General features: G+C 44.9%; 1 long non-coding RNA gene across 2 annotated transcripts; it reads right to left on the bottom strand.

The window, feature by feature from the left end:
- Positions 1-632: 632 nt before the first annotated feature.
- Positions 633-27,883, bottom strand: LOC308570302. Of its 2 annotated transcripts, XR_014001101.1 has the most exons (4): positions 27,454-27,883; positions 11,469-11,542; positions 6,610-6,678; positions 3,923-4,116 (listed from the first exon to the last, which is right to left on the bottom strand). It is a non-coding gene; the product is annotated as an uncharacterized lncRNA (long non-coding RNA). The 2 variants fall into 2 exon arrangements; XR_014001100.1 differs by lacking the exons at positions 3,923-4,116; positions 6,610-6,678 and adding an exon at positions 633-897.
- Between the last annotated feature and the right edge of the window lie 89 nt (positions 27,884-27,972).

Genomic DNA, 27,972 nt, shown 5'->3' with positions numbered 1-27,972 from the left:
TTCACAGGGAACTCTATCAATTCTAGCTCTCTGTGGGGAACAGGGGCCTCCAGTACCCTGAACAACTGCCAGAATTCCTTGGGGGGGACCATAACTGTTTAAAATGGCACCACAGTACTTTAAATGTATGGTGTGAATGTGGTCTTAGGTGGAATCTACACACATATAAAAACCGTTCTGAAAATGTTTTTTTTTTAAAAAGGTTTTTAAAAATACATTGAGTTTTCCATAAGGCTCACCATTGCCATCTAGTGTCCCAGTGTACATTGCACTTAAAACACACTTAAAACGTTTTATTGGCCTCAGTATAGCTGAGTCTCAGTATTGCCCTTGTAGAACTCAGCAGAAGGGAGGATGGGGATGAACCTAGGATTAATTGGCTATGCCTCTCATTTCCTCCATCTCCACATACTCTGAATTTGGCCCAGCCAGTTTGAATGGGCACCAGCTACCATTGCCACCAACTATGTAAGGGGCACCATATTTTTTCACAGGGAAGGCCCTTTTCCACTGTTCGGGATCATTAAATGAAACCGAGAGACTTTGATATTGTTTTCTTTTTTAATGTATGTGTTTCTGCATTCCATCATCATTCCTACATCCTGGCAGAGAGATCAAAGAGATCTATCTAACATCCAGCTTTCTAACTGAGCCAGGAAAAGCCTCAAAAGCAAACAACATCTGAAGATTTTACATTTTAGATTTACAAAGTGGCTGTTATTTGTGTAAGGGAAAACAGAGAAGTTACTCGCTTGATCCTATTATGAACATTTGTATTAAAATGTTTAAGTGCATCTTTTGAAAATGAAGCCTTTGGTAGAGATGGTAGATTTATTTGTCCAACTTCTTCCTAAGGCATTGAGAGGTTTGGAGGATTTCTCATCATTGTGGAGAAATCTGGAACAGATAAACATGTATATTGCATTAACATCTCATTGGGGACAAACTAAATGTGATATTAGGAGAACTGCTTGCTTGCTCCTTCCATTATTTTTAATTATTTTTCATGACAAGTTGCAGCATGAGGATAATCTGATTAAGACATGTGTGCCAACTTGAATAAAATATTGGGGGGAGCAGGTAAGCCCCACCTCACATAATTGATCACTTGATGCAGTGTGCACACACCATTTGAATGGAAATACCCATCAACTTTGGGGGACCTGGCCTCCTCAAATATTTTATGGGGGGGGGACAAAGACCCCTCAACCCGTAGGAGTTGGCTCCTGTGGTTCAGGACCATAGTGCCAGGGAAAGGACTCAACCTTTGGTCTTGCATGGTTTTCCCAGTGAAAATTACTCTAGGGCAAGCTGCTGCTTAGAAAAACATACAGTAATGGTGCTTGCATATTTTGATTGGCTGGGCAAATTGCACTTGGGGGGAGATATTTACCAGGAAACTGGCAACATGGAACAAGTTGACCTCCGCCCCACTAATATTCAGGCTTTTCTGTGCCAGCTGTTAAACTTGTATAAAAAGGGGGGAGATTTGATCGTGGATCTCTCAATGCCTTGCCTAGACGCACCCTCAAAATACATCTGGAAACAATGAACACAGAACCTTTCTGATATGAGGTATGGTACAAAACAGTTTCCTTTGTTAAAGATGCTTCGCAAAACAAAACAACTAACCTACTGAAGCACACTTATTCCTTTTCAAATCAAAGCCAGCAACATCTGCAGCCACGCTCACTTTGTTTCAGTCTTAACTTTCTGCCAGTCCTTTCCATTTTCTGAAGGCCATGTTTAACATGATAGTGCAAAGGCTGTTGCTCAGTGGTAGAACATCTGCTTTGCATGCAGAAGGTCTCAAGTTCAATCCTGGGCATCTCCCAGGTAGGACTGGGAGAAATTCCTGCCTGGACCGTTGCGAGCTGCTTCCAGTCAGTGTAGACAATATTGAGATAATTGAAAAGGATGTTTAAAACAACATTTGTTAAAAAAGTCCCTGGAAGTTTTTCTTTTGGGAATTATAGGGACAGAACTACCTAAACTGTATAGAAACTCATTCATGTATGTGACTACAGTGGCAAGAATGTTAAGAAGCAGAAGTCCCAGCAAAGCAAGAATGGATACAAAAACTTATGGAATATGCAGAAATGGTGAGACTTTGCGGAAGAATAAGAAATCAAGATAACAAACTTTTAAATAAAAGAATGGAAATGGTTTATTGAATATTTACAGATAAATTGTAAACAGATAAGAACATTGGCAGGGTCATTGTAATAACTTGCAGTTTTATAAGAGTATATATTTAAAGCAGATGAATAAATGAGCAAATTAAGTTAATTTGGGTATGCACAAGTTATTAAAAAGAAATTTAAGGAACCGCAGAAAAGGGGGGAAGGAAGTCAAGTTTTGAAATGTTAAAAAGATTGTCAAATTAGTGAAATGTATGAACCTGAGAAGCATAAATAAAAATTTAAAAGAAGAAGAAGACAATACTGAGATAGATGCTTCCTAGATTCCTGCTATCTTGTGAATGAGTCTATTTGTCTGAGCTTTGCTTGATGTAACCGTCCTTCTGATCCCAACGTTACAGTTGTCTGCCCCCAATACCAAGGTCTTCTGCCATAAATCTCATGCCAGCTAATTAAGGAGAAGAGGTGCCATTAGGGTGACTGTATATGAAGGGGGGCATAGGAGCCTGGGAGGCTGTTGTGTATTGAGTTGGACCATTGGTACATCTAGCTAAATACTGTCTACCCTGACTGGCAGCAGATCTGCAGGATTTTAGATGAGCTCCTAACCTGGGGACTCCAGGGATTGGTTGTGGGACCTTCCACATGCAGAAGAGATGCTCTACCAAGGAGCCCTGGTCTTTCTCCAAGATTCCTGCACCTATAATAGTTGTAAAAGGTAAAGGTAAAGGGACCCCTAACCATTATGTCCAGTCGTGACCGACTCTGGGGTTGCGGCGCTTCCGGGTCATGTGGCCACAACAGCAGCAAGAATTCTCATTGCAAAGTACTGGAAGACACAAGATCTACCCACCCTGGAAGAATGGCAGATGAAGGTGATGGACTATATGGAACTGGCGGAAATGACTGGCAGAATCCGAGACCAGGGAGAAGAGTCTGTGGAAGAAGATTGGAAGAAATTTAAAGACTATTTACAGAAATATTGCAAAATTAATGAATGTTAGAATGATGTCAGAATGAAGCTAAGTGGTTTAAGCAGCAATGTTATATAGGTGTATGTAAAAATGGATTGTAAACAGGTGAGAATCCAAAGTTATAATATATTATGTTAAAGGACTAAGATAAAAACAAAGCGGGAAAGAAATTGCTGAATTAACTAACTGAATTGGAATACAAAAAAGGGAGGCGTGAGGAGGTCAGGGAAACAAGGAAATGAATGTAAGGTATGGAAAGACTGATGTATTTTTTTAAGTGTTTTTTATCTTTTTTGTATTTTGTATTTTTTCTTTTATTTTTATTTTTGTCTTTCTTTTTTTCTTTTTAAAATTCATGTAATTCTTTTCTTTGAAACTTTAATAAATATTATTAAAACACACACACAAAAAAAAAAAAACAACATGTGGCCAGCATGACTAAGCCACTTCTGGCGAACCAGAGCAGCGCACGGAAATGCCGTTTACCTTCCCCCTGGAGTGGTACCTATTTATCTACTTGCACTTTGACGTGCTTTTGAACTGCTAGGTTGGCAGGAACAACAATAATAATAACAATAATAATAGTTGTACAGAAAAGGAAATTTCAGCACCTGAAGCTTGCATGGCACCCCTGACTAACACACAGGACCAGAGAGACAGGAAAGCCAGAACAGCACAAAAAGTCAGCTACCTTGTCATCATCAAGGGAAGCTACACAAAATATTTACAAGGAGCCTTGTCTACATTTCTGTTTCACATCTTTAACTCCCTTTGATGTCAGCATCTTCTACCTGTTAAGATGCCACTGTGTTACGGCAGACATTCGTCTTGTATTTTCATGCTTCCTCGAATATGCTCAAAGAATCTGTAATGCCTGTGTTTTGTAAATTGGAAGATAATGTGCTGGGAGGAATCTATTCCAGCAAAGCGGCTCATCTGGATGATTTCTTTTTCTTTTTTCTTCTTTTAATGGTTTGCAACGTCCGCTTTGTGTTTGCTTCCTGTGGCTATAAAACCATGGCAGGTCAGCAGGAGTTGTTTCTGGAAGTAGCAATTCCATATCCTTGCTGCTGTACAAGAAAACATTTACATGTGGCTGCATTCTAGAATTTCAACTACCTTTTTTTTTTTGGCTGTCATGGCAGAAAAGGAAGGCATCACAAAAATATGGCCTTCTCGGACAGTTCAACCACCTTGGCGTAGTGGTCAGAGTGGTGTGTTAGGACTTGGGAGACCAGCGTTCAATTCGCTGCTCAGATATGAGACTTACTGAGTGACCTTAGCCCAGTCACCTTCAAATGTAGCCCCAATGTAGAGCGCATTGCAGTAGTCCAAGTGGGAGATAACCAGAGCATGCACCACTCTGGGAAGACAGTCCATGGGCAGGTAGGGTCTCAGCCTGCATACCAGATGGAGCTGGTAGACAGATGCCCTGGAGATAGAATTGACCTGCACCTCCATGGACAGCTGTGAGTCCAAAATGACTCCCAGGATGCACACCTGGTCCTTCAGAGGCACAGTTACCCCATTCAGGACCAGGGAGTCCTCCACACCCACCCGCCCCCTGTCCCCCCAAAACCAGTACTTCTGTCTTGTCAGGATTCAACCTCAATCTATTAGCTGCCAGGGATCCTCCAACTACACGTATTATGACCCAATAGGTGCTCATCCTCCTAAGTTTTTATTAAGGGCTGAAAAAGCAATTGCGGGGATGATCAGGTATCTGGCTAGTGGGCCATCCACAGCTTGGTGGCTCCATTTTACTGTCCTACTCTGCCAGAATGAGTAGACATGGGCTGAGCAGGATTCCTCTGCAGATCCAATGGAGTAAAAGTGAGGTTGTGCAGCTACAGGGCTCTGAGCAACGTGTCAGTGAGTGAAAAATTAAATTTGGGGGAAGCACAATTATCATGGCTTCATAATTTAAAGGTCCAAGATTTAAATGTTCAGGAATTCTCCAAAGGAACCTTAACCCATTATTTATTCATAGCATCCCAACAACCTACATACTCACCAACACATAAGTCTCCAGTTTTATATGGCAATTCAATTGAATATTTGCAGGAAGCCCATGCATAGTTAATAAGGGTGCCGAGTGTTTATGAGTTGGGCGCTCTGCATTTTATTGTTACCCTGATTCTGGACTAATGCATGTCCTTTGTGTGAGGATTTCCTTTAATGTTGGTAAAAGCCTTTTTATGAGATCTTGGTGTGAGATAAAACTTCTGGTGCATAAACAATCTAAGGCGCTTTGTATTAAATTGCAGGCTCATGGAAAGAAAGTATAAATGAGTGGCTGGGGAAGTCCGGCCAGATGGGTGGGGTATAAATAATAATAATAATAATAATAATAATAATAATAATAATAATAATAATAATAATAATTATCCAGCTGTCCAAAGGTGTTCTTGTTTCTGAAATGACTTTTCTCTCTTACTGCCTCTTATGCCTGGACCTGTCTACTGGAATGGCTTAATGTGACCCACTACCTTATGCAAGATCTCTCTTCAAAACTCACCTGCTCGGTAAAGTGTTTGGAACAGTCCCATGGGACAGTCAGTGCTATTTTTCTGGAAAGAGAGGTGCCGGAACTCACCACAAATGCCTCCCTTGTTCTCTTATAATGACAATGGCACCCATCTGAGAGGTGCCGGAACTGAGTTCTGGTGAGTTCCGGCTGAAAAAAAGCCCTGGTCCTAGTACTGCAGAGGTGGTGAAATTATGGCCTTATTTCTGGATGCCATCATCCCTGATCAGGCACGGCAATCTAATAGAAAGGAGGAGAGTCTGTGGTGGAGGTCCACCAGAGCCAGAAATGGCTTTCAAGGTGAGGGAGAGTTTTCCTGGCAGAGTGAGGTGAGGCAGCAGAGGGGTCATTGTGGTGCAAATGCACCGGTGGAGCCAAGTTGCTGCTCCTGCTGCTGCGTTTGCACTGCACTAATCTCCCAATCATCTTGCCCCTCTCAGTGATTTCGGTGAACAAAGAATTGCCCACATTTCGATCTACAAGATCCACAGTATGAAAGCCCGCTAGGGGTTGCTTAAATAGTACACCATTGCCACGAAGGGTGAAGACAAAGGCAATCCTTAGGATGTATGGGATGTATACTTTCATTTTTCTTCATTTCATAATTTCCAGTGAAATTGCCATAGTTTATTGTGCTAAGAGACCAACCGTAAGGCGAAGGGCCACAGCTCAGTGTTAGAACATCTTCTTTGCATGCCAGAATGTCCCAGGCATCTCCTTGTTGAAATCCTGGAGAGCTTCTGCCAGTCACTGTTGACCTTACTGAGCTAGATGAACCCATGATTTAACCCAGTATAAAGGCAGATTCATATGTTTCTGAGCTGCTCTTGCAATTTTTCCCAGAATGCTCAGTGCAGCACTTGGAATTCCTTCTGGTCTTTCTGCAGCTGCCAATGATCCTTTTCCAGAGCCCTGTTCCTTTGTCTTAAATGCTTGTGCCTGCCAAGATATGATCACAATAAAATACCTGAAGAGCCTTGTAAAAACAGATCCATATCTCTTCTTGTGCACCGCTGCACTTTCTTTTGGGAGAAACCTGTCAGAGGCAAAAGGAATTGATTTTTGATTCATAGATATGGAAGCTTTACAAAAATGTGTCTGCTTGCGTTCAAGCGAACCTAGGCCTTGAAAATGATCCATGCCAATTTTTGTGAAGGAAGGAAGGAAGGAAGGAAGGAAGGAAGGAAGGAAGGAAGGAAGGAAGGAAGGAAGGAAGGAAGGAAGGAAGGAAGGAGGCACTGCTTTCATAGCCATCCTCTTTGAGAAAGGCTGGCTTTGCTCGAGCACAAATTGCGACAGGGTCTGAGGATGGAGAGCAGGATGGTGGTGCAAATCAGGGCAGGACTTGGGGGGGGGGCAGACATTTAGTTCCTCTGCCTCAGCAGAATGAGGAGGAAGGCTCACTCACCCCTGGTCATTCTGCTGAATAAAGTGAATAATTATGCATTAAGAGCCCCACGTAAGACTGTTAATTCCAGACTGTAAAAGGACCTGACTCCATCGCCGGGAACAGAAAAAAATAGATTGTGAACCCAACTCTTTGGTTCTCCCTTTCTAGGACAATAAGCATGACCACATCATTGCTTGTTCTCAATACATTTTTATTCCAGGATGTGTTTGGTTAATTTCAATGTGATGTGCTTTTAAACATTTTGTTACGTCAGTACATTTAAAGCACATGGTCCCCCCCTCCAAGAGTCATGGGAACTGTAGTTTCCCAGGGTTCTTTGAGAGAAGCCATGTGCTTTAAATGTTTTTTAAAGTATCTTGATTGCTGCTGCTTATATATTAGTGGGGTGAGTGTATGGGTAGGATGTTTGCTTGTAGCAGTAGTTGTTGTGCTATGAACCTCCCTGGGAGAACAGCGTGTCCTGAAAAAGCAGGTTAAAAATGTATTTTAAAAAAATAAATACTGAAGAGTTATGCTAGGTCTGGCTAAAGGCCCATTCAGTTCAGCATCCTAAACAAGGGGGAGGTGCCCTCCAGATGTTGTTGGACTACAATTCCCATCATCCTTGAACACTGATCACACTAACACTGGCTAGGGCTGATGGAAGATGGAGTCCAACAATGCATTGGCTGCCTCTGCTCTGAATTGTCCACAACGAGGTCAAAAAGGCGGCTGCCCTCCCCCTGTGGTTTGCTGGAGCATCTGGAATCCAGAGATATGTTGCCTCTAAACATGAATGTTCCATTTAGGTATGGTGAGTAATCGCCACTGATGCACCTGATTTTGTCTAATCTCCGTCGAAAACCATTTAAGGCAAAGGCCATCACCACGTCTTGTGAGACTGAATTCCATTGAATCCCACAAGCCAATTATGCATTGTGCAAAGATAACAGCAGTCCTCTCCCTTCCACCCCATCCTGATTCTGCTTAAGCAGGAGGTGGCTGCTTCAATCCAGGCAGCTCCTGAGAAGCCTCCACCTCTGTCCTTACACAGATCCTTCTGTCTCATTGTTGGGCAACCACACCCAACTGGCCCTTATTTCCCCTTAAGTGGCTTTTGCTGCTACATCATCATGTAGGGATGGTGGAGAAATTTAACTCTGTTCACATCAGTGGCGTAGCGTGGGTTGTCAGCACCCGGGGCAAGGCAAGTAATTTGCGCCCCCTACCCGGTGGATTTGCGCCCCCCTAACCCTAACCCCCAGATGTTGCGCCCGGTGCGGCCGGCCCCCCCTGCACCCCCACGCTACGCCACTGGTTCACATTTAGAGGCAAACCTTTACCAATTTGCACTTTCCAAAACAATATGAGAACCAGAACAAAACTATCCTTTGAAAAATACACTTGATTTTGCAATGCAATTTTCTAGGCAAGTAATGGATACAAACATTCATATATCAACACCGATAATCTCGGTGATACAAGCTGGGATATAAGGGCTCAGGTGGTCCCTAAGGTACCCTGGACCTATTCAGGGCTTTGTAAATTAATACAAGGACCTTGAACCTGGCTCAGTAGTAGGTGTTTTAACAATGGTGTCTGGCTGCCATATTCTGCACCAGCTGGAGTTTGCTATCCAGGCTCAAGGGCAGCCCCACACGGAATGCATTGCAGTAATCCAGCCCTGAGGTTATGAATGCATGAACTACAGTGGTCAGGCTACCCCTGCCCAGGAGCAGCTGCAGCTGAAGACTAAGCTGGTAAAAGGCATTCCTGGTCACTGAGGATACTTGGCTGTCAGGCTTCTGTGACTCCAATCCTTTCTGCCCCACCTCACAGCAGACAGCCAAAGTGTAGACAAGGAAGCTCTTACCAAGTCTTTATTCAGTATTCACAGCAAGAGGCCCATGTATGTTGCCTCTAAGGTTAATGGCGTTGCTCCAACTGAGCTCCCACCCTCCTAACAACAGCACTTCCCCTTACAATGGCCGCCAGGGGCTAATTGTCTCTGAGTCCTTTGCTCTTCCACTTTCAATGCATGCTGGGTTCTGGGTGAAAGGGTGTGTGTGTGTGTGTCAGAAATTATGTCTCCAGCGATAACATGTCAACTGGGTGCTCTGCCTCTGTCTCCCCATTCTCTTCTCTCAACACCTCCCAATTCTTCTGTCCACCTGTCTCTTAGCTGTGACCTTCCTCAAACAACTATTGTAATTCAATTCTGCCTTCCTCTTCTCTGGAAGCTCCAGGAGAAGGGCGGGGTGTGTTTGTGTGTGTGTGTGTGTGATCACCACCATTCCTCCTCAACCTCGTCCCCTTCAGTCCAGTCTCTGACATTGGCCCTCCTTTAGAGGGAGTTCAAACCCATCCAGAACAGCTTTCCCAGCTCCCGGACATGGGAGCCACCCACCCAAAGTGTCTCCACCTTCCCAGGATTCCAGCACAATTTATTGTCTTGCATCTAGTCAAGCACTGCATTCAGACACCAACCCAGAGCTTTGACAGCTTCTTCTGATTCAGATGTTTCGGAGAAGTAGAGCTGTGTGTCATCTGCCTACTGGTGGCACCTTGCTCCAAAACTCCTAATGACCACTCCCTGTGGTCTTAATAGAGCTTAATAGAGTCCAAATTTGCATGCAATAATGCTTGTAATCCTGATGCAATTTCTCATTCAGTATACTTGCTTCTGTGTATTTATTACAGTGGTACCTTGGGTTAAGTACTTAATTCGTTCTGGAGGTCCGTTCTTAACCTGAAACTGTTCTTAACCTGAAGCACCACTTTAGCTAATGGGGCCTCCTGCTGCGCCCCTGGAGCACGATTTCTGAAGCAAAGTTCTTAACCTGAGGTACTATTTCTGGGTTAGCAGAGTTTGTAACCTGAAGCGTATGTAACCTGAAGCGTATGTAACCCGAGGTACCACTGTATTATATTAAAATTACAAAATTCCATGAGTGATATCCAACATCTGCTTGTGCAATGGAGCTTTTTCTTCTCCTCCCCACCAATGAAGGCTCCTCCACACATCCCAAATCTGCTTCAAAGCATTGGGGGACCCTTCAGAGCAGATTCTGGGGGCACACAGATGGGCTGCAGGGTGGAGAAGAGAAACCAGAAGCGTCGCTGGGCAACCATTGCACAAATGGGCATAACTGAATGTTGTGCATGTGCACACACACAACTAGTGAGAAGAAATCTTCAATAGTTTGAAGATCAACCTAGGTCAGGTTTATGATTGCCACTGAATGCAACTGCCTTTCAAACAACATGCCTCTGAGTGTGCTTTTGTGTGTGAAAGTATTTGTGGCAGATAAGAACGATCAACAAGAAAGAGACCCTGCGTTGCATCTGTTCATGAGATGCAGGAAACACACCTTAAATCCTCCTGCATTAATTTTTTCCATCTAAAATGTTTGAGGTGATCTCAATTTTTATTTTTAATCTTTTGCAACTGAACTAAACTTTTGTTGAACTTTTGCATTGGGCAAGCTCTCCAAGAAAGAGGTGTGTGTGTGGGCAGGGGGGGGTGTCACCTGCTTTGGATCACGGTTTGCTCGCTGAAAGCATTTATGTGTTCACATCTGCCAGATTCCTAAAACACAGGTCAGAAATGATGAGGCATATGTTTGGAGGTCATTTAGGTGAAGAAAAACAACATCGTTTCCCAACCTGCAGCTGCAGATTCAGCAAAACAACCAAAAGATGCAGCAGATGATAAACAACACATACGAGAACAATGTGATCTCTCTGGGGGTGGGAGTGCCATTGCAGAACACCCATGCAACATGGATTTAATCTCAGCTGGTGCAAACTGCACTAAAACCTGCTGATTCTCTGGAAGTAAGGAAAGGTTGTTTCAGGGCTCTTGATAGAGTTGGAAAACATACCTCCTCCTCCTTCTTCTTCCAGTTTGACTAGAATCTTCCTTTCCCATTTGTCCATTCGCAAATTTATTCTGATTTACAACACCAAATAAGACCTGAATTGAGAAGACCATGAACACCCAGTCTTTACTTCTATCTTTTTGGGGGAGTAGAGAAAGAGAAGCTACTGCATGATCGCAACTACTCTACGTCCCTGGATTTCTTCATTGTTTCCTATGGGCGCTTATCACTTTTACGCAGCAGGGCAGAAATAAAAAGGCATCAGGAGTAATCAGAAAGTCTGCTCTGCAGACAATGGAATAGCAACTCTAATCTCAACCTGTCATTAGTTTACTGTTTGCAGTGGCCTCAGCTGACAGATCATCCTCGTGTGCTTTGGGTTTGTACGGCCCTTGGTAAATATACAGTCTTATCTAATTTTAATCAGAGCAACAATGAGGAATAGATTTGGATGAGAGGCAACAAATTCTTCCAAGCATAACAACCTTCTAAAATGCATTGATACCATTGCAATGGCAGCAACTTGTTTAGAGAGGATATATATGATCAGCAGACCTGTGTGATGTGTCCCTTGTCAGATTATGTCCACCTTGGACTGGCTGGTAAGGACTGGCTGCTGGAATGCTCCTCTGCAAAATAAACAACAACAACAACAACACCGAGTTGTTCATTCATATACAAATCCTCCCAGTCAGGCAGGTTATTTTATTTATTTCACAAAAATAAATAAAAGACTAGAGACAAAGCCATCACCTCAGTTTTCTTCTTCTTTCTTTCTTAGGATGAAAGTGTAGGTTCTAATCACAACTAACAACTAATCATAGGTGTTGCCTCCATGGATTTATATATTTTTCTGTTTTTTTTAAAGCCATTAAAAGGGCAGAAATAGATCTGGTCAATGTATACAGTGGAATGAAGTAGTAGAAGGTGTGAGATGAGGCAGGGGATACTGCCATTTTAGACTGTAGAGATGGAAGAGAAATTTATTATTTGTTTGCATTTCAATGACAAGCTACGTAACTCCTTTGTAATTTGCACTCCTCTGAATTTTGCCATGCAGTTGTCTAACCAATTATGTGTGCAAAATGCATATATTAGGGGAAGGTTTGCATAAATATGCATACATCCAGAAGTCGATTTTTGTGTGATGGGACTGTGAGCTCAGTTCTAGCATTGATAAGGAATCCCAGGGCTGAGCATCTGTTCAGAGGTATCCTCTCCTTCATCATTTGTTATCCCTAATGAAACAAGTTTTTCACACAGCTCCAGCTGAATGGTCTCAGGATTCTCTCTCTCTCTCTCTCATTAAAACAAAAAATCAAAGTAGATCCCGAAAGCCTGAAGTCTACCCACCCATGGATTAGTGTTAACATGACCTCATTGTACTGCACCAAAACCCTACAATGAGATAGGATGGAGAAGGATACAACATGATTATGCCTAATTATGCACTGTGTTAACTTTAGCCATTGAAAGGGAAAAAAGAGTTGGAAGATAAATTTGTTTTTCGTTTAAGATTGTTAGGTAACTGTTCTTGACTCCTGTCCAAGTGAAAATGAATCAGTCTCAGGAATCTGCTCAATGTTTACTTGACTATGGGAATCTTGAAAATGTGCTCCTTCAAATAAAGTGCAGCTTTATAGCCTAATTCTTCTGCTGGGATTTTAAAAGAGCAAGAGTCACTGACTTGCACTGACAGAATTGTTACATAACCTTGAGCCGCACAGCTTAGCCAAGCAATCCTTTGGAGTGAAAAGAAAACAGCGGTATCTTTGATCTTGTTTTCCATTATGCCTTTTGGTCTGTATGTGCAGAAAAGGCCAGGCAAAGAATGCCAGTTTCTGAAAGTTGGTAAAACTCCCAGCATGGTATATTTTTTAAAAAAGGAAGGAAGGAATATTTTTATGTCTCTGTGCCAAACTGTCAAATTGTATGTGTGTGTGTTGTGTGGTTGCAGATATTGCCACTTCCCCCTTCCACCCATCAACTGCTTTATGTCTTAGACCCCAGTCCACCTGTCTTGCACTGAGGAAGGACTGGGGTCCTTCAGAACAAGGTATTATGGGTAACATAGCCCAGGGGATGGCATCAGTATTCTTTTAAAAATAGAAATTATTCTTCAAAAAATAATAATAGGCCTTTAAGTATTTAAAACACTCCAGTAACTTTAAATTAAATGTAAAAGAGAATTTCTAGCCAAAGCAGCAAGGCTGTGGTGGTGCAGGCAATATTCTGAACCACCTTGTCTTGAGCGCCTGTCTCTGAAGGATCCCTGACACTTCTTAGCATGAAACAGAAAGGAAGAGGAGCCAGAGACTGTGAAATGGCTGGTTGTCTACTGCTGCACTAGCAGTGGCAAATAAATTGACAGGGAGAAAACTGGGCAGTGCAGAAAGGTGGTGGCAGACAGGAGGACAGGAAGGGGTGTCTGGAAAGCCATATATGATTTGGGTGGCTGGGTGGGAAGTGGTGACTGGGTGGCACTGGGGACCAGAGAGGCAGCAAACTGTTGCCCAGTTTTGCTTAATGATGCAACTGGCTCTGCTTCTCTGTAAACAATGTCAGTGAATATAGCAATGAAATCTCGTGCATGCAAGAGGACTCTCACTTTCAGCAATGACAGGAGAAAGGTGCTACACTTGAAACCAGCAGAAGATTAGAATAGCTGGCTACATTTAACATCATTCAAGCAGCTCAATTACTGTCCTGTTTTGCTCCAGCCTTTTTCTGTCACGATACAGAAACCCTATGATACTTCTTAGGTGAAAGAGAAGCATTGTGCAAAACAGGAAGCAGGTTACAGTCTGCTCTGCAGTGCAATGTTTATTAATGAATCAGCAGCTGTTCAAAAAGAGCACCAGCTTTTTAACCGGTCTGTGGTTCTGAAGACATAGCACGCCTATCTCGCTGTGAAGTACAACAGTTCTTGGAAGGACCATAGCTCAGTGACCGAGCATCTGCCTTGCATCTCCAGGGTGAATCCCTGGTTGAATCCCAAGCATCTCAAGGTAGGGCTGAAAAAGACCCTTTCTTGAAACCCCCCAAAGCTGCTGTTGGTTAGAAGTGAATTAGATGGCCCAAAGGTTTGACTGGGTGCAAGGCAGCATCCTATGTCAGTGACTCTATTAGCAGCTGTCAGGGAACTGCCATCAGAGCATCAGGTGGTGGAGGGACTCAGGCAGGATGAAAGAGACTCAACTGCTGAAGCAGGGACCAGCAGGGGGAGGAGTGGGTCTCTGAGGGAATGCGAGCAGGAGGGAGGGCTCAGGGAGGCTTCCAGCGAGAACAGTGGTGAGGTATCGGAGTCTCCCATAGGGAGACCCATACCTCGCAGGAAACTGTCACGCCGTGAGTCCAGGAGACGCGTTTCCGTTAAGGAACTTCTTTGCTGGAAACGCTTCCGCAGACAGCCACTGTCGGACTCTACTAGTGACTAGAGCAGACATGTCTGAGGAGCTCCGTCACACACGGAGGTTTGTGGGGGCGCACAAACTCTGAGGGAGCACGTTTTCACGCACAAGCAGCTAATCAAACCCTCACAGCAGTCCGACAGTCTTTGTACGCTGCCTGTGCAAGAGAAGGCATCATGAGCGAACCAACCGGAACCGGAGGAGCAGGGGCTGGAGCTGGTCCAAGCTTGGAAGATAGATACCGAGCGTTGGAGGTTCAACTGGCCCTGCAGACGGCGAGGCTGGAGGAGAGAAGGGCTCAGGATGCAGACAAGAAGGGGAGAGCCACTCAATTCCCCAGAAAGGTACCAGGATTGGTGCAGAAATTTGGGGGGGACCCCAAGGACTACCATGCTTTTAGGACAGAGATGCAATATGCCCTTAATGTGCAGTTCGATGAGTTCCCTGATGAGGAATCGCGAGTTGCTTTTGTAATTGGGCATCTTGAGAAAGGGGCTAGAGACTGGGTTCGACCCCTAATGGCAACGCACAATGACATACTAAAGGACACAATGAAGTTCTTTCGTGCAATGGATATCATGTTTTCCAGCGATATTGAGGAAGGGGTGGTGCGCAGACAGCTAATGGCTTGTAAGCAGGGGAGTCGATCTGTCCGTGAATATTGGACTGAGTTTACCATGCTGATTCACAGACTGAGTTGGGATTTATCGGCGGCACCCGTTCAAATGCTATTTGAAGAAGGTCTTTCTTCGGGGGTGAAAGACGAGCTGGCACGGAGCCCCAGGGCGGAGTCTATGGATCAGCTGACCAAATCTGCGCTGACCATAGGAGCGCGGCAGGAGGCAAGAGCCTTGGAGAGGCGGGAAGGGAGAGGGGAACGTTGGAAGGAGTTCCGCATTCCAGACATTCCTGAGCCAGCTTTCCCGCCGGCAGAGCCGATGGAAATCGGAACAGCGCGCGCGCGCGCATTTTCAAAAACCAGCGAGGGAGCTAAGAAGGAGGGAAAGGGCCCCCGGAAATGCTATCTCTGCCAACAGCCAGGCCACTTTGCCAGAGTCTGCCCCCAGAGGAAGGAATGGCAAGGGATGGTGGGAGCTGTTGAGGGGGGAGAAGAAGGGGGAGCGGAGCAGGGAAAAGCCAACGCCTGGTTGCCACAATTGGGGCACTGCAGCCAGGCCAAAGAGCAGTGAAAGTGCCCGTGCCAGAAGCTCCTCGACCTGCTCTAGTGATTGAAGTGTCGCTAGAGCTGCAGAATGGGCATCCCCTAAAAATAAAGGCGCTATTGGACTCAGGCAGCTCCTGCAATTTTATGAGCAAGGAGTTTGCTGCTGAACACCAGATACAGACCATCCCTTTAAGCAACCCCCTGCAGGTGACCACGATTGATGGCAGGGAGTTGTTGGGAGGAGGAGTCCGCTTGCAGACTGTCCCAATGATAATGAGGGTGGCAAGGCACACAGAACTGATAGCGTTTAATGTGGCCACCCTGGGAGGCGCTCCCATTATTTTGGGAATGAGCTGGCTAGCTCTACATGATCCGCTGGTTGGCTGGCATCAAAGAGTGGTGTCCTTTGGTTCAGCACATTGCCTAGAACACTGCAAAGGGGAGAAGGGTTCAGTAGGGGCCCAAGCCACCCTAGCAGGGACTGAAGTAATGGGGAAGGTGAAGGTACCACCACAGTATGCAGATCTCAGCGACGTGTTCAGCGAGAAGGAAGCTGACCAACTACCACCTCATAGACCCTTTGATTGTCAGATCAATTTACTCCCTGGAGCACAGCTTCCCGTGGGCAAGTTGTATGCCATGTCAGACAGGGAAATGCAGGAGTTGCGAGGGTTCATTGACAAGAACCTGAAGAGAGGCTTCATCAGAGAGTCCAAAGCAGCAGGGGGGAGCCCAGTGTTCTTTGTGGACAAAAAAAATGCGGACAAGCCGAGACTTGTATGTGATTTTAGGCGGCTGAATGCAGTGACTGAACCGGTGGCGTTCCCTATGCCCAGAATTGATGATATTTTGACCATGGTGAGGAAGGGAAAGATTTTCACAAAGCTGGATCTAAGGGGGGCGTACAACCTGATACGCATAAGGAAAGGGGATGAATGGAAAACCACCATGTTTACCCCTTTGGGGGCGTTTGAATACCTCGTTATGCCATTTGGATTACAAGCAGGCTCCGCGTGTTTTCAATCTTTTATGAACCACGTGCTGGGCCCTTTGCTCTACAAGAATTGCGTTGCCTTTCTAGATGATGTGTTGGTGTATTCTGAGAATGAGGAGCAACATGTGAGAGACGTCAGAGAAGTGCTGAGCAGACTGCAAGCCAACAGGCTGTGGGTCAAACTGGAGAAGTGTCGGTTCCATACCAAGGAGGTGGAATTCCTGGGGTACCGCCTGTCAGACAAGGGATTGGCCATGGATCCCGGCAAGGTACAGGCAGTGCTGGAATGGAAAACACCCAAAACCAAGAAGGATGTGCAGAGGTTCCTAGGGTTTGGAAACTTTTATCGTAAGTTCATCCGCAACTTCGCCCATCTGACGGCGCCCATCACTGACTGTCTCAGCAGTAAGAAGAAGTTTGTATGGACGGCGGAGGCGGAGCGAGCGTTTGAGGAACTGAAAAGGGCCTTCGCCTCTGAAGAACAACTTCTGCATGTGGATTTACGAAAGAAGCTAAGGGTTGAAACAGACGCATCTGACAGAGCCATAGGGGCGGTGCTTCTTCTGCAGCCGGGGAAGGAGGAGTCGGAGTGGCGTCCGTGTGCCTTCTTCTCGCGGAAGCTGAACAAATCCGAGAGGAACTACACGGTGTACGACCGAGAACTGCTTGCTATTCATGAGGCGTTCCGGAGATGGAGGCATCTGCTAGTTGGTGCACAACATAAAGTGCAAGTGTGCACGGACCATAAAAATCTAGAGTACTGGAGAACGGCGCGAGTGCTCAACCAAAGGCAGTTGAGATGGGCCCAAGAGTTCTCCAAATTTAACTTTGAGATTTGTTATGTGCCAGGCCCAGAGAATGTTAGGGCGGACGCTCTCTCACGCAAACCTGAATATTTGGAGGGGGAGGGAGCACCCGAAGAAACCCATATCATTCCAGAGGACCGCTGGGTGTGTGGGGCGACTTTGGTGGGGCAAAGGGAATTGGTAGAGGGTACGGTGCAGGATGCATACGCCCAGGGGAAACTCAGGGATCTCAGAGGGGAGGAAGACAAACCCGGTGGTTTTGAGGAGAGAAATGGGGCATTGTATTATAAGGGAGCGTTATATATACCTGAAGGGGAATTGAGGGAGAAAGTACTCAAGCAGCTGCACGATAGCCCCACAGCAGGGCACTTTGGGCAACACAAAACCATGTGGCTGGTTACCAGGGAATTTTGGTGGCCCAAGGTCAGGGAAGATGTGCGGGAGTATGTGAGAGGGTGTGAACAATGCCAAAGAGCCAAGGGGGAGAGGCAGGCGCCGGCGGGTTTATTAGAACCACTGCCCACACCTGAGAGACCGTGGGAAGCAGTGGCAATAGATTTCATGACTGATCTGCCAAGGTCTAGAGGGAAAACAGCCATCATGGTTGTAGTAGACCTGTTAACTAAAATGGCCCACTTCATAGCCTGCTCACATGCGGTTACAGCAGAAGAAACCGCCAAATTGTTTGTAGAGAATGTGTTTAGGTTGCATGGCGCCCCCTTGAGGGTGGTTTCAGACCGAGGGAAACAATTTACTTCCAGGTTCTGGAGGAAGCTCATGAGCTTACTGCATGTAGAGGTTAATTTCTCGACGGCCCGTCATCCTGAAACCAACGGGCAGGCGGAAAGAGCAAATGGGGTTCTCCAACAATATTTGAGGTGTTATGTTAATGACAGAGAGAATGATTGGGTGGAGAAGCTGGCGTTGGCAGAATTTGCCTACAACAATGCAGAGAACGTGTCCACGGGGATGAGCCCCTTTTTGGCTAATCACGGGTGCCATCCCAGAGCCTTCCCAGGGGGGGAGGGGGAGAACTGGAGTGTTCCAGCTGCGGAACAGTTCGTGGAAGAAATGGAAGCGATCCATCGCCAGCTCCAACTCAACTTAAACAGGGCTAAGGAGGAATATAAGAGGCAAGCAGACAAAAACAGAAGGGAAGGTGAAAGCATCAGGGTGGGGGACCAGGTGTGGCTGTCAACCCAAGGGTTGCCATTCAAAGGAGGTTGTAAGAAATTAAGACCCAAAAGGCTGGGTCCGTTTGAAGTCATACAGCAGGTCAATCCAGTGGCTTTCAGGCTCCGGTTACCGAACCACATGAAGCTGCACCCAGTTTTTCACAGGTCGTTGCTGTCACCGTATAGAGGAGACAGTGAGGGGAGGGTCACTAGGGGACCAGCAATGGAGGAGAAGGAACACAGCTACCATGTAGCGGAGATCCTCGATTCCAGGTGGAAGGGAGATCAAGTAGAGTATTTGGTAATGTGGGAAGGGGAACCGGAGTCGGAAAACACCTGGGTTAGGGCAGAGGATGTCAATGACGAGGTTTTAATAGAGACTTTTCATCAGAGGTTCCCACGTAAACCTCAGCCTGTAGCGAGGTTCCGAAGGGAATACTTTGCCACCACCGACGAGGAAGAGGAGTTGGAGGGGTTCCCAGATTCTGAAGAGGAGGAGGATTCAGCTGGCCAGGACGACGATCGATGGAGAGAATTGTTCGAGACGTCAGAAGATGAGGAAGATTCGTTTCGGGGTTTTAGCCCTTCACCTCCCAGGGGGGAGGAATTGGGAGGGGGTGAGGGGGGCCCTGGAGGGGAGGTGGATGTCAGGGAACTGCCATCAGAGCATCAGGTGGTGGAGGGACTCAGGCAGGATGAAAGAGACTCAACTGCTGAAGCAGGGACCAGCAGGGGGAGGAGTGGGTCTCTGAGGGAATGCTCAGGGAGGCTTCCAGCGAGAACAGTGGTGAGGTATCGGAGTCTCCCATAGGGAGACCCATACCTCGCAGGAAACTGTCACGCCGTGAGTCCAGGAGACGCGTTTCCGTTAAGGAACTTCTTTGCTGGAAACGCTTCCGCAGACAGCCACTGTCGGACTCTACTAGTGACTAGAGCAGACATGTCTGAGGAGCTCCGTCACACACGGAGGTTTGTGGGGGCGCACAAACTCTGAGGGAGCACGTTTTCACGCACAAGCAGCTAATCAAACCCTCACAGCAGCCACCCCGATTATCCTCTTTATGGTCACATACACACCATACATTTGTAGCATTATGATACCACTTTAAACTGTCATAGTTTTCCCCAAAGAATTCTGGGAGATGTAGTGTCTTAAGCGTGCTGAGAGCTGTTAGGAGACCCAAATAATCGCCTCACAGAGCAGCAATCACCAGAGCAGGAAATAAGCACAACTTAGGACGTACAAAATTCCAGAGATATTGCATTTTTCTGTGCTGCTCTTTATATCAGAAAGTAGACTGGTAGCCAGTAATTTTCCACGTTTCATGCCCTCACAGTGACCAGTAGCAAGCAAGAGATTAGATTCCTGCCTGTCTCACCCTTCACCTTTACAAAAACAAGAAAGGCCAGAAGGCTTATGAGGAAAGATGAAATCGTTGAATGACGTATGTAGCAACTGTAAGCAACAGACTGTTCGGCTGCTCATTGGAATGGCTGTTTCTTTGCTTGAATATGAAGTGACCTTTCCACTGAACTCTTATCTATCTATGAAAAAGGGGGTCAGAATAACCAAATGAATGCTGGGGCACAGGACCGGATAACCAAAGTGTCCCATGGCACCGTAGTGGCAAGCACATTTTTATTATCGAAAAAGCTTTTGTGGGCTACAGCAATGGAGGTTGTTCCATTAGGGCGAATGGGGTGCCACCAAAAATCTGCTTTATTTTTTGTTAACGTGCCTATATTTTGGCCATCCATCCATCCATCCATTTCTCACCAGTGATATAGAGCATAAGTGCTGAATTTAGATTCTGGGAAGCAGCTGCCTGGGCTTGTCCTGAGAGACCTACAGGGTTGGCCTAGAAATATTTTGCTTCCTGAGACAAAAGACAGAATGTCACTCCTTGCTTACTTACATATTTATTTATTTGGTATCGCACCTTTCCTCCTTGAAGTCCAAGGTGATGTACATGGTTCTCCTCACTTAATCTTTGCAACAACTCCGCAAGGTCGATTAAGCTGGGAGAGAGTGTGTCCCCTGCCCCAGGGTCACCCAGAGAACTTCAAGCCCTGGTCTCCCAGTCTGATACTCTAACCACTATACAGCACTGACTCTCCATTTTGTGTATAGAAGTTGACAGGACTGGCAGTTGCATTGTTCACAAGCACTGGTTGTTGGGTTGGCCGGGGGCTAGGACGACCCCCAGGCAAATGACAGGAACGTTTCCAGCCTGTCCCTCCCACTGGCATGCAGCTCTAGGGATTTGCGACAGCCTTCCCTGACGATTTATAGTGACTCATGCCTTGGAGACACTGAGGACACATCCAGAGTCCAGCAGAGATAAAACGCAGTCAGAGATAGGATGCAGTTGTAAGCACTAAGCTATGTTTATTAAGCATAGGTAAAGGTAAAGGGACCCCTGACCATTAGGTCCAGTGGTGGCCGAATCTGGAGTTGCGGCGCTCATTTCGCTTTATTGGCCAAGGGAGCCGGCCTACAAGCTTCCATGTCATGTGGCCAGTATGACTAAGCCACTTCTGGCAAACCAGAGCAGCGCATGGAAATGCCGTTTACCTTCCCGCTGGAGCGGTACCTATTTATCTACTTGCACTTTGACATGCTTTTGAACTGCTAGGTTGGCAGGAGCAGGGACCGAGCAACGGGAGCTCACCCCATCACGGGATTCGAACCGCCAGCCTTCTGATCCACAAGTCCTAGGCTCTATGGTTTAACCCACAGTGCCACCCGCGTCCCTTATTAAGCATAAAGCAGAACAAAAGAAAACATGTCTCCTCTCTCGTCTTCCTCAGAGAGAAGTCAGAACTGAAAGCAAAAACAAACGGAAACAGAGTACAGTAAACATCCGCTCCTGTGATTCCAACAGTCGGTCCTGGAATGCATAACACAGACATGATATCTGCATGGTGAGAGGAATAGAAACCCAACACTGGTGATGGGACAACACCTTCAACTGCACCTGAGAGTAGCAGGCTAGCTTAGAGGGCACAGGTAAAAAAGGTAAAAAGGTAAAGGAGCCCTGGACGGTTAAGTTCACTCAAAGGCGACTATGGGGTTGTGGCCCTCATCTTGCTTTCAGGCCGAGGGAGCCGACATTTGTCCACAGACAGCTTTCCGGGTCATGTGGCCAGCATGAATAAACTGCTTCTGGTGCAACAGAATACTATGATGGAAGCCAGAGTGCACAGAAATGCCTTTTACCTTCACCCTGTCTTGGGGATTTGAAGCACCAACTTTTTGATCGGCAAACGCAAGAGGCTCAGTGGTTTAGACTACAGCGCCACCCACGTCCCGGGGGGGGGGGGGGAGCACAGGCCAGGTTGCATGGCACACAAACTTTTGCGCCCTGCCTCTAGCATCTGCCTCATTTAGTCTAGTGGTACGACTTGCCCTGCTCCTGTGATAGGCACACCAATGGTGCAGTATAATTAACAAAAACCACAGTAGCACACCACACAGAGAAATGAAAACAAGGGTCTGCTCTGCCACAAGAGAGGACACTCCTTCCAGGCAGCAAGCATCAATGAGTGCACTGGTGTTGCCTTCTTACAGATCAATATTCTTTTGTCTCAAGCTTCAGTTATTACAGGAAATAAACTGGCCAGTCATTACCATTCAGCGATGTTTGTATAGCATTGCTCCTCGTGTTGATTTTGTTTTGCTGCTACCCCAAGATCATTTTGAGATTTCATCATGGCAGTCATCCATGCCTGTCCTATTTGTGGGCAGAATCAGGGCAGGATGGATTTTTGACATGTTCCATAATGGAATTATTTTGCACATCTAGTCTGTTTTGTTCCTGAGCCAGCTTTGGTTATGAGAAACAGCAGTTCAGAGCAGAGGTGTATAAATGAGTTTGCTTTTTGTCATTGCTGTTTCTTAATGCGTTCCTGACACCATCTCCACCATGTGCAACATTTGCGATGGTAGAAGAAAATGCATAAATTGTGCTATAAGTTTTATATGCCTTTTAAAGAAAAGGCATTCCTGCAGCTGAGATTTGTGGCCCTTTTAAAGCCAATTAATTTATTCATAACTGCACCTTTTATAGCATAATAGGAAATGTGGTTTGAGCCACAATTTCCCAGAATTGTTTTCTCACTGACACATCTGCTATCCTTATGCCACTCAAGGGATATTGTATAGATTTGCTTGTCTTTTCATTAATAAATCTTCTCGTGCAAATGCTGAAGACACATCTCTTTCTCTTGACCTTTGATGCCTGATATGTGTGTTTTCAAGAACCACCCTATTCCTTCAACTGTAATTGGTTTTAACTGTTTTTAATACTTAATTATAAATGGTTGTAACCTGTCCTGGGATCTGCTGATGAAGAGCAGGTAATAAATTTAATAATATTACTAATAATACTAATCATTATTACCCTACATGGTTATTTTGTTTTGATACTACCATCAGATCATATTGATATTTAATTGTGATGGATAGAACATGGTGCTTTGAGCTGCATACTTGAGTCTGTACTGGATTTATGGCTGGCGATTTCATTGTGTATGTTTCATGTTGGTGAATGTCCTCTTTTTTATTTTGCTCAGAACAAACTTGAGTCTTCCAGAGGACATCTTAATGTGGGAACCAGCACTATTAACCCTTGTCATTTGAGTGTGCTTTCAAATGATACATTCATTTGAAAAATAGATGCTGGAAGAAAAAGCAACCATCTCTTGATGTTAACCAGGCCTCAGTGTAGTTTGGAGACACAAGGGTTGTACTTAGGAGGATAGCTGAGTTCAAATCCTTCCTCTGCCAAATCAATTTTCAGTACTGCGCTGGTGATGTCACTGAGGTTCCAAATACGAATCTGTGTATGACTTGTTTGGAACTGAGCTTCATTTTCATGAAAATCGATTGTCTGGCTTGGAATGAGAAATAAGCTCTTGCACATGTGTGATAAGCGCTCATGCTGACCAGATTGTTTTCTAGGCAGATGAGCACAGGTGCTTTCACATTAGATCCTTATCATTTTCTTTTTAGACCCCAATTGTCCAGGAAACTCTTTCCCTACAAGAGACAGAGATTGTTGGTAGCTTTGATGTCTTTAAAAGAGGACTGGAAAAATTCACGGAGGATAAGGCTATCATTCGTTACTAACTGTGATTGATATGTTCCACCTCCAGTGTTGGAGGCTATATGAAGGAGCATCTTCATCCACATCGTTCAGCCCAGACACTGAGGTCCAGCTCTGAGGGCCTTCTGGTGGTTCCCTCATTGTGAGAAGTGAGCTTATAGGGAAGCTTCTTGGTAGTGGCGCCCGTCCTGTGGAATGCCCTCCCATCAAATTTCAAGGAAATAAACAACTATCTGACTTTTAGAAGACATCTGAAGGCAGCCCTGTTTAAGGAAGTTTTTAATGTTTGATGTTTTTTCATATTTTTTATATTCTGTTGGGAGCCGCCCTGAGTGGCTGGGGAAACCCAGCCAAATGGGTGGGGTAATAATAATAATAATAATAATAATAATAATAATAATAATAATAATAAGTATGACATGTTGGGTATCACAAGCAGGGAAAATGAAGTTTACCTGCTTGTAAGCTTCCCATAGGCATCTGATTGGCTTCTGTGAAAGTGGGATGCTTGACTACTCTAATTCTGTTTGTATATATCAGATCTTCCATCGACAGTCTCCCATTTTAGAAACATAACATGATGCTCTTCATACACAGGTGTTTACAGTCCTGACAGGGAACCACTGAATAATGACAAGGAGACACGTCCTTTTAATCACTAATTAGATTAAATAAACACTTTCTCTAGCTAGCAGCTGGGAGAATTTAATAAGGCTGGGTGACAGAAAGAAAAGGCAAGTGTACTTGGCAAAGTGTTCTGTCAGCTGTAATGCTTCTATAATACACCCAGCCTAACTGAGAAAGAAATGTGAAGCAATAGGTCTTCTCAAAAAGAGAGATGCCAAGCATCCTTGTACCCATGATAACTACTTAAACTGGAAGTGTTATACCGAGGCAGTGGCTTATAAGATCTGGACCCCAGAAGGTTGCCCACAAAATAATGTGGTTGAAAAAGTCATCACCCTGGCATAAGGAGATGAGTGACTTATGCCAGAACACTAGTAAGAGATGCTCTGCTAGGTCTAGGCACCACTGTGAGTGTTCCCTTCAGCATTCTGCTGCCAACATCCTGTATTTCTTCCTTCCCTCTGGATCATGTGATTGACTTCCTCCCTGCTCCCAGATCCACCACATGCTCCTTATTGAAAAGACTTCTGTGGCCTTGCCTCCGTTATTTCTCCACTTTAATATCCCGTTATCTCTTTGCTCCTCCAGCTCCAGCACCTACAGCCATCCAAACATCTCCTGCTCCCTCAAAACACTCAACCCTTTATCTTCTCCTGAACAGAGTCGACTGGAAGAGGGGGTGAAGAAAAAGAGAATTCAAAGCTGGGGTTCAAGTTATGTCAGGCTCTTCTCTGGAACCCTCTGGAGTATACAGGTTCAGAAGCACAAATATAATGAATGGCCAGCTAATTCACAATGTGTATACACCAAAAGGAAACAATGTGAAAATCCAATTCGAAACATACAAGAAAGGAATCCTAGAATATCAAATCACAGTGAGTTTAAGAGCCCATCATGTTATGCAGATTAGCACCACAAAGACCACTTTTGGTGTGAAATTGAACAAAGTTATGATGCGGAAGAGAAATTTAAAAAGAAGCCTCCATTCAGTTGGTATACCTACAGTTCTGCGAGAAATTGTAGTCTTCATTTTTGAAGGGAAACATCTTATACATATGTCATTTTTAATCTACCCTTCTTTGAAGGAGCTCAGAACATGTGGCCCTCATATTAGCCTCATTTGAACGTGAGAAGGGCCTGCTGCAACAGGCCAATGACAGACCTAGCTCAGCATTCTCCCAGTGGCCAACCAATGCCTGTGGGAAATGCACAAGCAGAAACAGAGCATGAGATTCCCCCCCCCCGGTGGTTTCCAGCAATTGGTGGATAGCAACCCTGTGAGATAGTTTTAAGCTTAGATTGACTGGTTCAAGTCCATCCATTGACTTTCACTGGTGGCTGAGACGGGATTGGAAGTCACATTTTCCGAAGCACACTTCAATGCTCTAGCCACAATATGCCAGTGAATTGTGAATACTAGGGTAATATGAATAAAGTAGCAAAGTTCAGAAGTGAAATGAAAATCCCTGGTAGCAGACTTTCCCCCCCTAATTTTCTGGACATTTGGGAGACCTTTTTTTGTTGCCCTTTCACTCATTACTGTTCCTGCAGATCAAATTTGCATTTGCACTGTTATGATTTTAACCAAGCTGATGAAGTCGCCATGATGGAGCCTGGTATGTATAATGGAAGCCCATTTGCATTCTCATCTTGTATGTATGACAGCTGGAATCAAGGCGGGAATGTGATGATCCTAACCGAATCTGACAACACTTTCTCTTAGATGCCAATAACAATTTTTTTAACTCCAAGCACCTTTTTCACCCGCTCAAATTTCCTCCTGTGTCAGTGTAGAAGAGCCAATGCATTTACATAACGAGTTGGAGAAGAGGGGTCAAAGTCATTAAGATTTCAGCAAACACATTTGAAAGGAGGAAAATTGAAATCAATTTAGAGGAAGACTTTCAGAGATCTGGTTTTTAAGGGCCGGCCCTTTTTTCTTTTTAATTCTCCACTCATTGTAGGCCCTTTAGACATTCTCCATACATACATTAAAGACATGATGACGGCAGGAACCACTTTAGACACTCATCATTACTTATGTGGCTAGTGTTCTACAAAGAGCACATATACATGTAAAACTTGCGGACCAGCTATGTACATATAGTTACACCAGTGAAGGCCGGTCCATTAATGAAAGTGGGGCACTGCCCCACCAACCTCAGCCTTCCCTCAGCCAGCCCCTCACCTCATGTCTTCTTACTTGCATCCAGTACAGGTGGTGATGCTTACACAGTGATACTGGACTCAGCTATACAGCTGCAACTCAAACACTTTAAATGTGTTGTACAGTGCAATATACAAATGTGACACCAGATGGCGATAGTGAGATATGCAAAATTCATTGTATTTTTCAAAACATTTTTTTAAGAAAGCATTTCCACAGCATTTTTTATATGTGCGTCGATTCCACCACTGTCTCTGTTAGCTTCCTCCTCCGTAGTCTCTGTTGCCTTCTTAGATATCAACAGGAAGGAGGTAGGGGCAAAATGATAATTGGTTAGCTCGGCCAGTCACTGGCTCTTGCATTGTCTTTCCATGGGTCTGGCTGCACTACTGTTGGTTCTACCAACATCAATAGGCACATACCACCACTGCTGATCACAGAAAGGGAAATTTGAAGCAAGGTGTTTGAAAGCATTTGAAGGCATTGGAGTTCAAGACTTCGTTTCAATTTTATTCGTAAAAATGGGAGGATCACAAGCTCTTCTGAAAGTTTATATATCCATGAAAGCTACAACCATTAAAAAACACACACAAAGGACTCAGCTACATTAGTAAAGAAATGACAATTTGAATGCACTATAAACATGCAACACCAGCTGGAGAAAGAGAGCAGGAAATTTTTATACGTGTTTTTCCATAGGGTGTTTTTGTTTGTTTGTTTGTCATAATGATCTAATTTCTGACTTATTTATAGCAGGTTTTTTCCTGTGTGTAGATCCACTCAAAGCCTAGTTTCTCAACTTCTCTTTAATGGTGAAAATCTGTCTGGGCTGCAGTAATTTGGAGTGGAGAGTTAGGGTGATGTAGAGATTTCCCGGGGTGGCAAAAAGATCAGTTGAGCAATAGGTCAGGGAAATACAGAGGTGCCACACATACCAGATGTCTCTCTGCTATTAAACCGAGGGTGGGGAAACTGCTTTCCACCTAAGGGGCACATTCCCTTGTGGAAAACCTTCTGAGAGTCACATGCCAGTGGTGGTGAATGGGGTCAGAGACAAAAATGGACAGGGAAAGAGATGCAGCTCTTACCTTTGCACAGGAGGTGCCATCAAACAGAGAACTATCATCCGGCAGTCCTTCCAGCAGACACCTGTCCTCTGTAAAGTAGGACACTAATAAATAAAGAACCCCATATTGTCATTAGATCCTATAAAAGTGTTTGCCCAGGTGTTTGTGCTCAGGATAGCTGAAGGTAGTTACACTTTACTTTGGAGCTGACCTTTCAAGCATCTTGGGGAAAACAGCAATTTTTTTTAATCATCAAGTATGAACATCACAGCGGTAGGGAACAGATTGGGCAATAATTTTTTCTGGTAGTGCAGAAAAGCTGTCTAGGGAAAAAGCTCTTGAAACCGTTCTTGAGTTTTTCTCTGGAACGGGTGTTTGTATAACACTTCAGATGCCTCACTTCCACACATCTCCAGGCCTGGGCGAGGCACCGGCAAACATACCTGTGTGCCTTTTTGAAATCAACGTGAATCAGATTCTGGGGGTTTCCTTTTTGTGGACTTCATATTTCAGTGAAAGCCATGTTGCACTAGCTCCCTC

The sequence above is a fragment of the Podarcis bocagei genome (assembly GCF_964188305.1).
Source record: "Podarcis bocagei genome assembly, chromosome: 12".
Lineage (NCBI taxonomy): Eukaryota > Metazoa > Chordata > Lepidosauria > Squamata > Lacertidae > Podarcis > Podarcis bocagei.
The sequence above is the reverse complement of the archived record's forward strand: the minus strand, read 5'-3'. Positions and strand labels throughout refer to the sequence as shown.